The sequence below is a fragment of the Rhincodon typus genome, unplaced genomic scaffold (genome assembly GCF_021869965.1).
Source record: "Rhincodon typus isolate 14 unplaced genomic scaffold, sRhiTyp1.1 hic_rhity00002093, whole genome shotgun sequence".
NCBI classification, from domain to species: Eukaryota; Metazoa; Chordata; class Chondrichthyes; order Orectolobiformes; family Rhincodontidae; genus Rhincodon; species Rhincodon typus.
In genome coordinates, this window is record NW_025967731.1 from 6,115 (window position 1) to 25,000 (window position 18,886).

The 18,886-nt window shown below is 41.4% G+C and overlaps 1 long non-coding RNA gene across 1 annotated transcript; it reads left to right on the forward strand.

Annotated features, from left to right (window-relative positions):
• Positions 1-329: 329 nt before the first annotated feature.
• Positions 330-16,991, forward strand: LOC125481421. Its single transcript, XR_007261331.1, has 3 exons — positions 330-448; positions 750-837; positions 16,878-16,991. It is a non-coding gene; the product is annotated as an uncharacterized LOC125481421 (long non-coding RNA).
• Positions 16,992-18,886: the final 1,895 nt, after the last annotated feature.

The following is an 18,886-nucleotide window of genomic DNA, read 5'->3' on the forward strand; positions in this document are numbered from 1 at the left end:
AGCACCCAGTGGAGAAATGCAAAGTCTACACACAGTCCCCCAAGACTGGAATCAAACAAGGATCCCAGGCACTGTGAGACAACTCTGCTAAACACGGTTCTTTGTTTTATCTTTTTTTTTCTCTCTGCTGTGCATTTACAGCAATATCTGTTCCTATTTCAGATTTTCAGCATCCGCAGTATTCTGCCTTTGCTACCCAGATTGTTATTAGTGGCTTTTGCTACAATTGCCAGTGGGTTCAGAGAACCTGCTGGCTAATTGCGGGATTTTGGTTGCACACTGGTAATTATCGCTTTAATTTCCACACTTTCCTCTCCCCCCCCCAATCCCATCCTGCGAGGTGGATGTCCATCCGGGTCCCGGCTCCCCGGTGACGTCAGCGGGGCAGGCTGGCCCTTGTAAATAATGGCGAGTCTCTGAGAGCGGGGCGGCTGCGGAGAGTGGGGAGGTAGGTTGGTGCGACAATCCCCTTCCATCCTCCCTCATCCCGGCGCCGTTGACTGCGGCAATTGGCGGATCAGAGGCCCCGCTTCCTCCCTGACGTTGGGAAGTGGATATTGATGAAGATCGGCGTCGTTTTGCCCCTTAAATCGGCGGGGAAAGAAGCTCTTGTCCCCGCTCTCTCTTTTCCCCCTCCCCCATCTTTACATTATAAGCAATGGCTGCGGCTTGCAGTCACAAGGCGCTGATTTCCCACAATCAAAAGAATGTGCATAAACTAACATGCTTCCTCTCTTTTCTACAAACAGAGCAAAATAAAAATGGAGCTGAGAGTTGGGAACAAATACAGGCTGGGCAGGAAGATTGGCAGCGGCTCCTTTGGTGACATTTATCTGGGTAAGTTACTGTGTTTTTATTTTCTTTTTTGGAAAGAAAAATCACATGTCATTTTGGAGGAGGTGTGCCTCATTTTTGATTAACAGTAATTATTGGGAAAAGCTGGTGTTATTACTGTTTGTTTAAAAGCAACTTGGAGTTCATTTTTTTGGTGGGGGTGTTTTATTTTGAGGGAATTTATTTTGTGTGTTCCAATTTTAATAGGTCTGTGATTTAAAATTGGGCTTTGGAGTTTTTTTTTCTTTCTGTTGTTGTGATTTGTCCCTTCTGCTGGCTTGTGCCCTGCTGAAAAAGGAGCAGCTGTTAAAGTTGCTGTTGGTGTAGATGGCTGTTGTCAAGACCCGTCTTTTGATGATTAAACAGAACCAGGATTTAATCTTCTGTCAATATGTCAAAAGTCTGCCTCTGCCTTGTGTTGAAATTGGTGGTCGGAAATAAGTGGAGTGGCTGTTTTGTTTTTGGACTGTAAGTATGTGGGAAGTGGTGGATGTTGTGGGGTGGGTGCAAGGGGTTGACTTGTTCCTGCTTCCCACTCCTGAGCTTTCCATTTTTGTCACTACGAAGTTCAGAATCTCAAGACCATCAGGCCCTAACCTATCTTCTGTTGTGTCAGAGAAGCGTCTCCACAGAGACCTGGTCCCAGGACTGGACTAGCCCTCGGAGCCTTTTCAGTCCAGTGTCTTTGGCTTCTTGCTTTAGCCCCAGAGTGCCCAATCAATCCTCCAAAGTGGAAGGATGAGGCTTGATAATGTTTTGTCACTGCGAAGATTGTCCTTTTTATCATTGCTTTGAAGATCACAAAACAGGATCCTCTTTCTCCACTGCACCACTTGTAAGATATCAAGTTATAAAGTTCTAAGGAAGGGTCTCTGGATCTGAAACATTAGCTCTGTTTTTTTTTCCCTGATGCTGCCAGACCTGCTCAGCTTTTCCAGCAACTTCTGTTTTTGTTCCTAAGTTATAAGGCATCTCTAGCTATACCATTTCCATTTGAGAGAAGGTGGCTTCAGAAATCTCTTATCTATTGTACAAACAGGGATATGTGATTTTTGTTTGGGAACTGGCCAAAGAAAGAGTGCCCGTGGTCATTCTCCCTGCTGTGAAGTGGAGCCATTTTGATGAGGGCATTCCAATAATTGATAACAGCAAAATGGTTTAACAAAGGGGGTGTTTCTCTAGAGACTGCTACTGGTGATTGAAACTAGCCTGGAGTTAAAAATTGGAGGAATTGTTTGTTAGGAATACTTCCTGGCAAGAGTAGAGTCATTTCTCTTGATTTTCCTTCCCACTGGTGTTAACAAAGTGCAAAGTTTGAGTTAGTCTGATTTACATGACATCTTGACTACAGTACGTGTACATCCTGTCGTTTCTTCTCTCCCTTGAGGATGCTGTTGAAACACAAGCTGTTGGTCCTATTCCAGCCTGACATGTTCCAATTGACCTCCAAGTTTATTTCTAATACAAAATGCTGAAATTTGTTTTTCACATTGCATTCCTCCCTTTTTGAATGATGGTAGGAATTTGCAAAGTAGAAAGAGCTGGAAAATAAGGCAGCACCAACTCTATGTATTCTGACAGTGGGGAACGTTTTGGGCTTGTTCTAGAACATTTAGGAGGTTGAGATGTGTGTTTTTGTTTTGTTGCGGCTGGAAGTTAATCAAAACAACACGTTAACCTGACTAATTTGGAAACTTGGATAACAAGGTGTAGAGCTGGATGAACACAGGCCGAGCAGAAAGGCTGACGTTTCGGGCCTAGACCCTTCTTCAGATTCTCCAGCATCTGCAGTTCCTACTATCTGAAATAATTTGGAAACTTGTCTTCAAGGTGTGACAGTTTGCTTTCTGAAAAAGTTTGGCATGTCTGTCTTCCCCCTCCGCCCTTCCCCACTGACAAAAGACTTAAATGATCTCTTGCTCTTGTCTCTGTGTGGTGATTAGTTCCATTAAATAATCTGCTAGGAAGATGGGTCACTCGGACCACACTGTTCTGATCACAGCTGCCGTAGGGTGGTCATTGAGTCATACAGCATGGGAACAGATCCTTTCGTCCAACCAGTCCATGCCAAACATAATCCCATACTAAACTAGTCCAGCCTGCCTGCTTCTGGCCCTTTTCCCTACAAACCTTTCCTATTCATGCACTCATCCAAACGTGTTTTAGATGTTATAATTGTACCCACATCCAACTCTTCCTCAGGAAGCTCATTGCACACGCAAACCACCCTTTTTTTAAAAAAGAAAATAGCCCCTTGTCTTTTTACAATCTCTCTTCCCGTCCCCTTAATGTGTCCCCTAGTCTTGAAATCCCTTGTCCTAGAGAAAAGACAACTACCATTAATTCTATCTATACCCCTCATTATATTAGAAAACTTCTATAAGGTTGCCCCTCAACCTCCTATGCTCCAGTGAAAAAAGTGCCAGCCTATCCAGCCTCTCCTTTATATCTCCTTTATATAATGTAGAAGGTTTTAGACAGGGGTTCATCTGCACATCCGTCAACTTGGTCTACTGCATCCGCTGCTCCCAATGTGGCTGCCTCTACATTGGTGAGACCAGCGGAGACTGTGTTTTGTAGAGCATCTGCGCTCTGTATGTGACAAACGACAACACCTTCCAGTCGTGAGCCATTTTAACTCTTCCCTTCCCCCATTCCCCCGGTGACGTGCATCCTGGGCCACCTCCGGTGTCATAGTGACATCACCCGCAAACTGGAGGAGCAGCACCTCATATTCTGCCTCAGGAGCCTACATCCTGATGGTCTAAACATGGATTTCACCAGTTTTAAAATCTCCCCAACCCCAGCCTCATCCCTTGTCCAACCCTCCCTCTCATCCCTGCCTCCTTGACCTGACACAACCTGTCCGTCTTCTGTGCCACCTATCTGCCCCTCCTACCCCACTGACCAATCCCCGCCACTCCCTACCTGCACTCACCTATCACCATCCCGCTTACCTTCCCTAGCCCCACCCCAACTCTCTATTTATTTCTGAGGTCCCTTTCCCCTTCCCATTTCTGAAGAATGGTCCCGAAACATCAACTTTCCTGCTCCTCTGCTGCCTGGCCTGCTGTGTTCCTCCAGCTCCACACTGTTATAGCAGAAATCTAGAAATATCTCCATACTTATGGAGTGTGCTATAGTAAACACTTCGAGAAAAATTCAGACTGAGCATCAACCTTAAGTTTAATACTAGAACTAGTTAAATGTGATTTATACCAACATGCAGTTTATAAAAAGTTCCCACATTGAGGTGTATTTGCATTTATGTAGCTTTTTTTTTCAAAACGTCAAGGCTTCCCAAACTGCTTTGCAGTATGGTCAGTGTTTTGGTAGGATTGCAGCAGTGAATTTACCAACAGAAAGATCCTGCATACAACAATGTGATAATGAGAAACATAATTGTTTTTTATTTCATGATATTGAATTGTGGAAGGATATAAGTCTAGATAGTTGGGAGAGCACGAGGAGATTTTGCTTTTACATCCATCTGAAATAGCAGGTGGCCTTTCGGTTTATTGTTTCATACAAAAGCTAGCACCTTTTGACAGTGTGGCATTCCATTGATGCTGTGCTGGAACATCTGGCTGTGGAGTGTGCCCACCTGATATGAGACTTGAACCTACTTTCTGGCTTAGGAGAGAAATCTGCCCACAGCTGACAGTGTGTCTTCTGTGCTATATCGTCACTTCAAGTTGCTTGATGCCTGTTGATGCAGTGTGAACATCCTAGAACTGTCTGGTGATCTCCCTCAATGCCTGAGTGAGGACTGAAATCTCAATGTGTCTTTATTGCACTTGTGTATTTGTTGCAAATTTTTCACTTGGTTATGAAAATCCTAATAATAAGAGTTTGTTGATCTAAGGTAGAACCTTGCTTTGTAACTGGTGTAATTAGGTTTGTGGTGATTGTTGTTGGGCAGGGGGTGGAACAAAGCACTATGGCAATGACCAAATGATCTGTTTCAGTGGTTGATATTAGTTGAGGAACAAAATTTTGAGCAAAGCTCTGGTTTTAGCAAAATCAGCACCACCCAATATGGTTACTGGATATTCTTAGCTGCTGCTTGAAATGGATAATTCAAGCCTTCCTTTTGGAACGTGTTCCATTGCTAATTTTTCTTTGCCACAGTCTGAATCAAAAAAGAAGAATGTACAGAAGATTAGAGCGCTAGGTCAAGACTGTGTGTAATAATGGCAGAGAGAAGCTTCTCAATAACTTAAGAGCTGTACCCTTTGTACAGAAAAGGGAGCAGAGTTTGTACGTCATTGTGGTTGAGGACCCTGAGATTTTGTTGCTGTTGCAAAAACTTGGCCTTGAAATTTCACAGAGTATTGGTGAACGTAATGTATTTTGGGTTTCTTTCTGTTTTGAAAGCATTCTTCTGATTAAAATAAAGTGAATAATGAGGTCACAAAGGAACTTGTACATCAAAATAAAATGACTTTTTTTATATGTAAGATGGTTGGCGGTGGGGGGGGCGGGGGTGGAGTGGAAGTGCAAGGTCACAAAACACTTAAGATGCATAAGAATAACAATTGTTGCTAAAGGAAGAGCTGTTATTTGGTGACCAAAAAAAACTTGCTCATTGAGATGGTCTTTTTTTAAGAAGAACCCTGACATTTTTAAGGTAATTCCAGAGCATGGGGCATTATCAATTTAAGACTGGGCTACCAGCAATGGGACAAAAGAGTGAGTTGTCTGGGGATTTGGACAAAGGACAGAACGCGCTGAGAGGACTTTCAGGGCTGGAGACTGCTCAGGGTGGAATGGGCAGACTGTCAACGAACTGGAAACCACTCCAGGTCAGTAAGAGCCAGTGATAACGGATTGTCCGGTCTTGATGCAAAAACTGCTAACATTTTTTTTGCAATGAGCTGAAGTTTGTGAACTATGGAAGCTGGAAGTTCAACTAGAAAAGCTTTGCAGTATCTGAATCTGGAGTTGGAAATGTCATGTCACGTTCTTCGGCCGATGGACTGTGCAAGTGGGATTTTTATGGATAGTCATTGCATTTGTGAGGAAACAATATCACAGCCTCAGCTTGGTTGAGTGAATGCTGAAATTGCTAATCTTCTGGAGAGGATTTTTTTCTCGTCAGTCATGAAAGCCCAGTGTTAAGCTTGAGGAAATTGCAGCTCATTCATATGTTGAACAGATGCTGTGGCTATAGTCTAGACTGCACAAGTGTGTGTAGTTCTGTAGACGACAGCAGGAGGAGACTGTTGTGACCAACAGTGACACATCCTCCAGTGAGGACCAGGATGAAATGCACTGTCATTCCTAAAGTTACCCTTTTAGGGCTATTTTGGCTGTGGGAAGGATCTTTTCAGGAGAAATGAAAGTGGCTTGAGTTAAAGCCCTTTTCTGATGAAGGGTCTAGGCCCGAAACGTCAGCCTCTCTGCTCCTATGATGCTGCTTGGCCTGCTGTGTTCATCCAGCCCTGCACCTTGTTGTCTCGGATTCTCCAGCATCTGCAGTTCCTACTATCTCTGAGTTAAAGCTCCAGTGGCTTGGGAGATGAAAGAGAAGTTGGAGTTGTGGCCTCCTTTCCCAAAGACAGGGGTCTAGGGTAACTTCTTTTAAATTGAGTAAAAATGAAAGCGGTGACCATTGCTCAGAAGAGCAAACTATTTGCAGTACCAGTGCATAATATGGGGGATGTCAGGAAGCAAAGTTGGATGATAAGCAGTATGATGCGATGGGTTTCGAGGAGCAGGAGGTGACTCAAGTTTCAGATGATCTGAGAAAGAAGTTAGGTTAATTCAACCGGGTGTGGAAAGTGATGGACTCTCCTTCCCAATGATCTGTTTCATGTTTTGACAAAGAAATGCATAGTCCGTTTTCGTGTCACAATGAGTGGTGTGAAAGAATAATTTGGGTCTTAAATGCTTTGAGATAATGTGTAGTGGCTGGTTTCTTTGGCAGAATGTAGCGAGACCATAGTAGAGTTTAATGTAATCCAACCACATCTGGTGATGTGTGTCTTGGTTGTGTGCCAGGTTATGATGAAGCCTGTACCCTATGGACTTGAAGGATAGATAATTGGTTGTTCGAAGGGGAGAGAATGTTAGTTGCGCCAAGGAGAGTAACTGGTGAGACACGACATACGTAGTCATACAGCACGGAGACAGACCCTTCAGTCCAACTAGTACATGCCAACCAAGTTTTCTTCATCATCATAGAATCCATACAGTGTGGAAACAGCCCCTTCGGCCCAACAAGTCTACACCGACACTTGGAGCATCCCACCTAAACTACACATCCCTGAACACTACAGGCAATTTGGCATGGCAACTCCACCTAACCCACACATCTTTAGACTGTGGGAGGAAACCGGAATACCTGGAGGAAACCCACGCAGATACAGGGAAAATGTGCAAACTCGACACAGACAGTTGCCTGCGGGTGGAATTGAACCTGGGTCCCTGGTGCTGTGAGGCAGCAGTGCTAACCACTGAGACACCATTTCTAAACTAAACTATTGCCACTTGCCTACATTTGACCCATATTCCTCTAAACAATTCCTAGTCATTGTTGGTGACAAGAACGTCAAAAGGTAGAAATATTTGAGCACATGATACCTGCAGAAGAAGACAAGGCAGTTGAGAATTTAAGTGTATTGTAAGCATTTTTTTTTTTGGTTTCTTCTGGGGCTGATGCAGATGTGATGCGTGTGAAAAGGAATATGTGGAAGAAACTTCCTGCAACCTTCACTGAGGTGATTGCCAGATTCAGTGGTTGATACAGGCTGGTGAATTCAGAAAAGGGCAAGCTCAAACCCATTGGGCAGGGTGGGGTGATGGCTGCTTAATTGATAGAGAAGCCAGACCCTTTGAACAGGGTGAGGCATTTGAAATAGAAAATGGCAATGTGATAAGAGCCATGGGTTACTTTGAACAAGGCAAGCAATGGGATGTATAAACACGAATGGGGAGGCTCAGCACTTTGGTCATCTGCAGTCTATTACTGTGCTAAATTTTGTAGATGTTTTCATCTCATGAAAATCACTTGGTGAGGTTAAGTGATGAAACATCGTAACCCTGGTACTTCATATTCTAACTGAGTTGCTGTTGTACTTGGTTGATTGAAGAAGTATGGTGCAAAAACTAATAGGAGATGCATGCACTCTGTCACATCATCTCATGAAAACTGTGCCATCTTGAAGAAACTTTTGACAAAATATGCTCCCTCCAGATTAACATCAGAAACAGTGCTGAAAATGATGTGGTTGGCCTGAAAATTTTAGTTCTGACAAAATCACTGGACTCTGTGTTGGCCCTACAATCTTCCAACAGACGCTGCCAGACTGGCTGAGTTTCACCAGAAGTTTCTAATTTTGCCCCGGATAATGTGGATTTTATTGGTTCTGAAGATGGAGAATAGGCATAGTAATGTATTTGAGGCTCTGAATGCGCTGAGGGTGCTGAATATAGGTTGAAAAGCAGTTTTTGGAAGTGAATTGGATAATTACTTGAATGAGGAAAGCATGGCAAAATGGAGTTAAGTGGAGTTAATTTGAAAGGACCAGTGAAGTATTGATGGGCTGAATGACTGTTTGTTTCTTGTGCTGTAAAACGTTTTTTTTGCGGCAAAGTGCAGATTGCAAATGGGGAGAATGAAGCTTGGGGTAGATTTTGTCTCATTTGAGCATTGAACCTGTTTTTTTTTATCCTTTTGGCAGATTACTACCTCCTTTCTACCTCCTCTACTCCTTTTTCTTTTCTCCAATTAGCATAACCCCCACCTCAGCCTTCGCTTTCTATTTGCCTGCCAGCAAGGTTTCAGGGGCTTGTGGGAAGGGTAAGCTTTTCTGTGCTGTGGTTTTAAGGAATGTGCATTATGTATCTTTTTCCTAGTAGAGTTGGAGTGGTCTGCCCAATCCTGCTTAGCTAGTTTTTCTTTGCTTGTAAGGACTGGTGAAAGTTTTGAGTTCTTCTTCTGTTTTGCTGAAATCCATTAAATTATGGTTTTAAACCCTGTTTTTTTTTTATTTCTGGGGAAAAAAATCTGCTCCTTCAGCCACATCAGAATGATCAGTTTCTTGCTGTAATTGGAGCAAGCTTAATTTTTATTGCATTTCTTTTTTGATCATTAGAAATGTCGCTCCTAATGTTTGACTGTTCCAGCTAGTGTGGTAGCGACTACTCTGGCTTCAGCTGAGCAGAATACAAAACTTTTCAAAGGTACATCACATTTTGGCCAGTCCAGGTTTTACACTGGAGCCCTCTACTTGGATTTCCTATTCATGCAAACTCTGCACTCAACCAGCCAATGCTGTCTGACTACTTTAGTAGCTGCACTGGGTGATTCATTTCATTTTCCAATAAGGAATCTGTATGTAAGGTAATAAGTCTTATGAACTCTCCCTACCTCCTGACCTTACAATATCAGTGTCTGGTTTTTGTCCCCTTCTTACCAATTCATCTAAGAAAAGCGTTTTTAAACCACAGGTTTCAAAAAGGTAAAAATCCTGTCCCCCCTACTCCGAGAATAACCCTTTTTTAAGTAGCTGTTTATAATTATATCCACTCATCATGCTGGTGAATTCTTCATATGCAGCTTTTTCAATTTGTCCCCACCTGCCTTCACTAAGGTACACCCAAGTCTCTACAGCATAGTTATAGGGATCAACCCAATCTGTCGCACTCGGATACTGTGCACTAACCCTTAAACCTGATTTCTAGTTTTTTCTTGTTGCATGAGAAATGTATCTCTTTAGGGGAAAACAGAAATGTTTTTGAGAATGTTCTTTTGACATTACCCATTTTCTTTCCACACAGCACCTGCAGTGGGTTTTTGAATGGGATGGCAGTGCAGAAAACCTTGCATTTATAGCATCTGATGATTTCCAAGGCATTTCTCATCCAATATTTACAATGTGGCTACTGTTATGGGCAATTGCAAAGGCTGATTTTTTTTTTACCGGATCACAACCCACAGACAGTAAGCAAGTTGTATTGGCTGACAGGTGATCATATGGCTCTGAAGAACTTGTTCTCATTTCTGCTAAGTTTGATACTTAAAATTTGCAAAGGGGATTGTACTGAAGAAATGCCCCATTGCGTGCAATTACAAATTCTCAACCATGTGAACAATTTGACCTGATAAGTTTCCTCTTCCTGAGTTGGTCCTGCTTAAGAAAGGCAGTAGATGGAAAGACCCCTTGGTGGATGCATGCCTTTTTGATGTCTGGTGTTCAATACCATATTTATTTTAGGTGTTAGAATTGTATCACAAAAGTTACTAAAAGCAATAATACTGAGAGTAAATGATTTTGTGCACAGTTTATCAATTTTTTTTGCCCTGCTGAAGAAAATGCAATGGCTTTGTTTCTGTAGACAGTTTTAATTGCACCGACTAAAACGTTTAAAAATTTTGATCCAGGATGGGAATAGAGAACAAATCTGATCAATCGACTAGCAATTATACATCAAAACTGAAACATGAATGCTAAACTGCTTGTAGAGAAGCAAGGAATTTCTAAACCTATGTCTCTGAGCATGGACATCAGATACAAACATGTATTGTGCTTTAATTGGGAGGTGTTGATGTGCTGAACCCAACATTGCGGATCAAGTGGAGTAGAAACTTTCCGTTGACATGAAAAAGACTTGGTAGGCTTCTATCTTGCTGCTAAATATGGTGAAATAGGACGTGAAGGCAGGAAAAGGAAGGACAAGAGCACAGCATTTGTCCAACCAAATTCTTGCCAGGCATTTGACTTTTAGTGAATAAAAAGTTCCAAAATTCAAAATTTTGTTCCCTTGCCTGCCGTGCAAATAGCGCAAAACTTTTTTTGTTGTAGATGGCAGTATCGATCTTAGTAGGTGAATCCCAGAGGGGGATACCATCTGGCTAATTACCCCCCTCTGAAATTAAGTTGTTCAGGCGACCACCTGATGCTGATCAAGCCATCACCTAGGTATGCATCTCCAGGAATCTGGTTTGGCTCAGTACTGTCCTATAGGTTTGTTGTGCTGATCATCCTATGCAGCCTGGCTCAGAAGTTCAATTGAAACCCAGCAAGTGTTTTTAAATGTGCATTAATTTGAATGGAAGTTAGCAGTTTTGACTGTCATACACCTGAGGAGGAGGTATTATTTTGCGTTGGGTGTTTGGCATGTTGAGCAGCCAGTGTTGCTGCTTTCTTAAGTGGAATGCTAAATTGGAAACATGTATCTTAGAATTTGGGCAAGTGAAAAGAGATTGCACCCATTTTCTGTGAAGCAGGGATTGCTGGAAGGAGAAACTGATGTGGGCTGAACGTTGCTCAGCCCAAGAAGACAGCAAGCAAGATCACAGGAAGACCTGAAGCTTAAAAGTATGTTACTGAGATAGTGAATGGAAAAGATGGGAGACTGAACAAAGAACAGGTCTGCGTCATGAATATACAAACTTTACAGTCCCAACTGATTGGACAAATTTGTTGGAACTGGTTTTGTACTTGCAAAATCCAGTGAAGCTCTTAGAAGCATAGGCACGCAATTGAATTTCTAATTGAAACCTGGGGACCGCTTTGCGGAACACCTACGCTCGGTTCGCAACAAACAACTACACCTCCCAGTCGCGAACCATTTCAACTCCCCCTCCCACTCCCTGGACGACATGTCCATCCTGAGCCTCCTGCATTGCCACAATGATGCCACCCGAAAGCTGCATGAACAGCATCTCCTATTTCGCTTGGGAACCCTGCAGCCCAAGGGCATCAGTGTGGACTTCACAAGCTTCAAAATCTCCCCTCCACCGACTGCATCCCAAAACCAGCCCAGCTCGTCCCCGCCTCCCTAACCATTCCTCCCACCTCAAGCCCCACCCCCATCTCCTACCCACTAACCTCATCCAGCTTCCTTGACCTGTCCGTCCTCCCTGGACCTACCTATCCCCTCCCTAACTCCCCACCTACATTCACCTTTTATTGTATTTTTAAAGCCTATTTGAAAATGACCTTGATCCATTTTAAAGATTCTGCTGTAGTACTGTTAGCTAGGCATGTTGGATCTTGTCTTACAAGTTCCTGTTCAACAACAGTAATTAAACAAAAAAGCAACTTGGAAACCAAACTGTGCCACCAGTCTCTAATTTCCATCTGTAATAGTCAGGATTTTAAACATTATTAACTGAGGGTGTAGGTCTTCTGTTTGTTTGTTACTGAGCAACCCTGTATTTGATACTACACAACACTTCCTTGTATGTTTTTTATTTATGTGGGGAAGGCAGTTGAATGGTTTATATTTTACATTGCAGTGCACCATTTCTTGATTTTTGAAAGCAGGATATTAGCTGTGGTTACTGACCTCTGCTAAAGCTGACCTGAACTATATGAATGACCTGGGCAATGGGTGAAAAGATTTTCTGCTTTCTCCTCACCACCTTTGTCCCCTCTTCCCTGCTTTGTGAAGATTTAAGAACACTAAACCAGCAGCTTTTCATTCTGATGGTTTTCTTATGTAACACGATCTAAGTGTTTCACAGTGATTTTTTTTAATACAGTGATGCTTGTAGCATCTGACGTACTGTTATGCATCATTGCATTGTTTCATCAAATTGGCTTTTCTGAGATTGCATTTAACTTGGAAGCTGGCAGCATGTAGTGGTCATCTTCAATTTGTGGCTAGAGGGTTAGGGAGAACATACTGTAGTGATCCTTAACCACTTCCCACCACAACACTGTCATGCTTGGTTTGATTGGTTTCATAAAACATAACCCTTCATTCCAGTGATGAAAGAAAACAAAAGATTTACTTCCAGAGTTAAAGTACTTGTTGCATAGCTTTTTTAAACTTTTTAAAAAAGAATTATAAAAACAAATTTGAATTATATTCTTTGAATGTTTTGGGTTTGCAGTTTGGATTGCATGGGTTCATCAGTTCCATTTTTGGTTTTTGGAGGTCATGTACTGAAAACAGATGGAGTTTTCCCCGTTGTTTGGTTTTTTTTTTAATTAAAACTATAAAGCTAGACAATCATTTCCCATATCTCATTTCTTTGCACAGGTTTTTAAAACGTCTGTTAATGTATCTAGTGCTCCCACTGGAGTTTAAGACTTCCCCCGTTGAACCTAAATTATATCTTTATATTCTCCAACCCAACCTCACCCTTGCAAAACATGATCCCAATTAGAACGAAAATCTCTTTATGAAATGCTGCTTTTTTGCTTTTTTTATTCCCCCCCCCCCCCCCCGCCATGTCTTGATCTTTCCATGCAAGGTTAAAGTCAGTCTTCAGATCCTCCTTTTTTGGATCATAGTGTCTGAACATGTTTGCTAAAAGCTCAACGGGTGTCTTGTGTCTTAATGTTGCTTTGAGTTCTTCCTCAGTGCCATGAATGTCTCCCAGGTTGCATTTATCCCACTGGTAATAATCATGTACCTACTAGAGCTTTGCTTGTTTAATATATGTAGCCAGCATTTAGTAGCATTTTGTAGATGAAAGACCCTCAGTCAATTCAGGGGGAGAAATGTTGCTAGAGACATCAACAGATTTATTGTTTTGACTTTGTCGTTCAGAGGTGTATTTATGATTGAGAACTCGTTTTTGTTTTTCTGCTGAATCAGTTTTTGCTTACTTGAGGCTTTTGCTCATGTCGAAACCAATACTGGGCTTTGCCCAATGTGCCATAAGACCAAAATGGCAGCTAGATTGACCTTTCTTTTAGTTGGATAGTGTTGTCAGAAATATATTTTAATATTGCCAGACTAGAAGGGAGAGAAATTGCTGGTGTTTCCCACTTCTTGGTCCAGTTCATCATGCCTGCGCATAGCCCAAATGTGCACTTGTTGGACGAAGATAGATGACACAAATCCTGTCTGTTAAAGATTTTGAGTTTATTCAGTCCACAAGTAAAATGTTAGGCTGTTCTGTTCCGAGTCATCAGCAAAGCCATAGGTGACTAAGTAATTTTTGAGGTTTTTCATCATGTTGGAACTTATTCAAATTCTCTTTTTTCTTTTCTTGAACAAATTATGAAACCAGTGCCCTTGCTCCTATGTTGTACAAGTGGACTATTGTTTTCTCTGATGCAAGTCATCTGTTTATGGTAACTGATGCAGTCGTTATATAGAATCCTGGACTCTTTCTTATGTTTGGAGGATCCTGGAATTCTGTCCATTTTCCAAGAACCACAAACAATGGGCTTCGTATTGCCTTAAGGTCATAAGAATTAGGCCATGTGTATTCTGAGCATGCTACTTCATTCAAAGACAATCGATCAAAACCACTCCAATTTTTTTTCATCTCATCCTCTTGCCACACGATTTCCCTCTGTTCAAAAAGTCTTGAATGAGCTGAGAATTTCAAATATTTGGGAGAAGTAGAAGGAGGTTATGGTGAAGAACTCTTACTTTAAAAACTGAAGCTTTTAATAGGTGCTCCCTATCTACCTGATTTTGGTGTTTATAAACAAAATTTCTCTTTAAAATGGTAAAATGTTTGAAGGTGCTTTTGGGGAGTGTTCTGAAGCAGAATTTCATGTTGAAACAGTTGACCAAAATTGGGATTGGTGGGGAGGGGAGAGAGAGAGAGAGAGAGGAGGAGGTAGGTTTTAAGGAGCATGTTGAAAGAAGTGACAGGTGTTGAGGTTAGTCGTAGAAATCTGTTAAAATTCTTAGCTGCCTGACTTTTGAGAGTCTAAATATTGAAACATTACATAAGTAAAAATGTGGCGTACACGATTGCCACTGGCCACCTGTCACGGGAACATGTGTCCTGCTTTAGCTCCTTCAAGTACTACTGACTTTAAATTGCATTTTAAGTATCAGCGAGTCACGCAGCTAGTCTGAATTGCTATTTCTGTTGTCACGGAGATAAAAATTTTGACAAGCTCCGTGACAATTTTAATACAATGTGTGTATTTTTGGAGCATTTATTGAAGTTGTGCTGGGCTGTAAATGGGGAAACCAATCAATCCCTATTCACATGCTGAAATATTGCTGCTGAATATAGAGTTAGGCTATGATCTTGAACAAGTGATATTTCTGTGGCAGGGGAGGTAGCTGTGAAGGACACCATGCAAATTTCCTATTTGAATCTCTTTATTCATTCACATACTTACTGTCAGTGCAGCTCAATTGGTGGCTTTTCTGTCTCTACAAGCCCCCGTCAACATTTAACTTCCACACAATTTGTGAGTTTAGGTTCATGTTCTTCTAGGACATGTGCTGTTTTCTTTCGGCTGATGCTCTGCAGCACCCCCTCCCTTATTGTACCACATAACAACAGTTGCTGCTTCTTCAGTTAAACTAAGCCTCTATCTGCTTGATTGGATTGACCCAAAAGATAATATGGTGCTATTCAGTTAAGGGTTGAGTTGACCTGTTTGTGTATCTGCATGTTTACAAAACAAGTTACTGTACTTCAAAAATAGTTTGGCATCTCTGTTGTGATAGGTGTTATAAAAATGGAAAGTCACTCAGTATCTTTTATGTAAAAAGAGGAACCAGAATCCTGTTTTAATCATCCTGTTAAAATTTCTTCCCATGTGAATATTTAAAAGCAGTTTTGCTAGATTGGGATCCCAAATGTAGATGAATGAGCACAGGTGATCAGGACTTGGTGCTTGTTGTTTCATATTGAGTCGTTTGCTCGGTGAAACCTGGATGAATTTTCAACTATTCCACTTCAATGTTCCCAGAAAACGAATAGGCCTTCTTTTTATGCAGCTATCACATCTTACTAAAACAGTCAGAACACATCCCATTATCTGTAATAATCTGTTCATGGCTTGTGCATTCCCCAGTGTACTATCTTCACCTGATACCACCTTTTTAAATTTTGGTTCATTTTGTGACAGATCTGCAGCTACCTTTATATCTGTTTTGCACTAATGCTAAATTTGGCATGCATGCCTGTGCGCGCATGTAGTCCTTGGAGAGTTTTTAAAACAAAATGTTTTATTTTTAATTGGAAACTTAAAGGCAACTGTCTTGCTTGCAGAGACTTGCTAAATCTGCATCTTGTGGTGATAACACAATCCTCTACTTAATAGTAATCTGAGTAAATGAGAAATCCTATTGTTCCTGATAGGACACCACAGCAACAGATGTCAATCCCTGCTGTTTGGGTTGTTACCACACAGCTTCCTGTGGTTTGCATGCTAAGGCAAGGATTAGGAACTGTCTTGACAGAGTGGTTCTTAAAACTGTGTAGACTGTTGCAGACAATGACAGTGGGGTAAAGTGCTACCCCTATTATGACAGATGCTGGATTGGATTCGTAACTTTTTGTAGATGCTGTAGGACAAAAAAAACACCAACACTGTCTTTGGATAGAGAACCCTTTTGTACATGTTAGAATGGTATTTGTTTGATTAGTAAGGTAGTTACAAAAGTAGATAGTCTCTGGAGATGCCTAGTGCTGGTGTCACCTAGGTGATTATTTTTCAAGTTTAAGATTTCCTTGTAGTGTTAATAATAAAGGCTTTTTCACTGCAGCAGAAGTGAATAGTGTAAGCTTTTAGTGTCACATAAGAAAATGTATCTGTCTCAGCCTGTGTATAGAAATCATTTAAGATTTGGTTTTGTTAAATAAGGTTCCAGAGTTAAGTGAAACCAGCAGGTCACTAGCACTCATTTGATGGGTTAAGTGGCCTCTTCCTATGCCAAAACTTCCATAGTGTCAATTAGGCAATTGGCTTTTCAGCTGAGCATTACTCCTGGTAACCACGTATGTGCACTTACGTCCCTGTATAGGAACAAGATGATTCTCCCATTCCTTTCCCAAAAATATGGGCCAAAAAGTAACATTCACATCAACCTGACTAACACAGCATAGACATTGGATGAAACCTGGGATTCAGGTTTATGATGGTCAGTGCCGCACAAGACCACTTAAATCCAAGTAATGCCAGCAAGCCGGATGGCTTTATTATAATCATTTTGTATTCAAAAGTAATCCTGTCACATTAGGTGCTACCTAATATTTCTGACCCATACCTTTTATTTGTGGGAAATGCTTAAGTTGGTAAAGGAGCAAAAGACAGAAGCAATACTTCTTCCTTTGACAGTTCCCATTGGTGAATGAAGTATCTCTCGTTCTCTTTCAGGTGCAAACATCGCTACTGGGGAAGAGGTTGCAATAAAGCTGGAATGTGTCAAAACAAAACACCCCCAACTCCACATTGAGAGCAAGTTTTACAAAATGATGCAAGGAGGTGGTGAGTGCTCAGCTTATTTTGGATAAGGATTTGGGATGTGTCTGTTATCAAAAGGAGGCAAGGCCTTTTGATCCAGTGAGGACTATCCCTCTGCTGTTGCATCTCTTGGCATTCAACTGTGATCTCAGGACCCCTGTCATCTGTATCTTCTTTCTGTCTACCTGCTATTGCAGACCAGTATCAACTTTTGTGTCATGAAATCTGATATGATTTCTATTTATAGTTACTTTCATGGGATGTGCATGCTTCTCTTTGGGCCAGTCCTTTTTTTGCCATTCAAAAGGTGGTTGTGAGCTGCTGCCTTGAATTGCTACAGTCCGTGTGTGATTTCTAATCCTCCTTTATTTTAAAATAAAGAAGTCAGGGTTTACGCTGTCCAAGCCAAACAAATTCCTTTAGTACGACAACACATTGCAACCTATAAATTGCACCCTGCATTGTTACCACATTATGCAGTACAAAGTTTTTGGGGAAAGCAGGAAGACAAGTTGGTCTTTCCCTATGCTTTTCAGCTCTTAAACTGTGGAATTGTTTGGCCCCCAATTGTTGCAGCCCACTGCTGTATGTGGCCTAGCGGTGTATAGAGTTGCCAGGTGTAAGCTTTGGTTGTATCAGCTAAACTGCAACCGATATGCCAAAAAAAAGCTATGGTTAGAGAAGTGGGTAGAAATGTGTCTCTAAATTGTTGGAAACTTAGCCTACCTGGATCGGTGGAAATCAGCAAGGAACTGTGGCCACCGTAACCGACTTTGGAGGGGATGTTATACCTCAAGGTAAAAGGAAAAGTATACCCCTTGAGGCCTCACTGGGGTGAGGAATTCTTTTAGTTACATGATCTGTCTAATGAGCAACTGGTCTGCAATGTCCAGAAATATCTGTGTGCCTTGCACCATATGGTGCAACTAGTTGTAAGATTTTATGTTAAATGGATAGTATTTCAAACAAGCCTGCGTTTGAGCATAGATCAAACTCTTCTCATATGCAGCATCCTGTGCAGTTCTGAGTCAATTTTCATGTGTATATAATAGGAAGGAAATGTCCTGATACTGTTGATGCTGGTGCGCAACACATGCAGCCAGGATACTTGAACTATTTAAATAATTGCTTGGTAGTATCAAACTAGAGTCTTGCTGGGAGAAAAGAAAGACACTGAACTAATGTTTTACACTCATGGGAAACAAAACTACAAAAATGTAAAATCTCACAAGGACCAACGATTTATATTGCATAAGGAGAGGGTGCTGGTTGGTTGGCAAGTAGACTCTGATCAGTAAAGTCACTGTCATGGAAAAGACACTAGGGAATGGCTGTTTTTCTTTTTTGTCTCCACCCCACCAAAAAAAAAATGCTTTTGTTTTGTTGGCAAAGAAGCATTCCTAGACATGCGACTTGTTTGCTGAGCCTGTCTTTTGCAAATTGAAAACATGTCCATATATTGTGCCTTTTTCAACTAAATAGAAACTTGAAGGATAGCCATTGCCTGGTGCATTTGTGGTGATAGCATCTCTACCAACCAATCAACCAACACCTTTTTTCCATGAAGTGTATAAATCTTTGTTCCCTTTTTTTGAGATCTGACATTCTTGTGAATCTGTCCTGATGAGTGCAAATCCAAAAAAGTCATGTCTCTCTCTTCTGCAGTTCTTAATATTTAGAAGGAAGGCACTTAAACAGTTTTTTTTTTGAGACTGTCCTATGAATGTGCATACATGAGATAAACCTGTGATGTAGGGTTGGATTGAGCTCTCTATCTCATTCTGGATTCATTTAAAATGTCATGAGGTGTGAAGACAGCAGAATTTCCATTGTGCCAAGTTTGTTACAGCAGATGATGTAATTATTAGTTTGTGGGTGTGTTGACTAGACCTGGATAAGTTGGTAGTGAGCTGTTTTCTGCA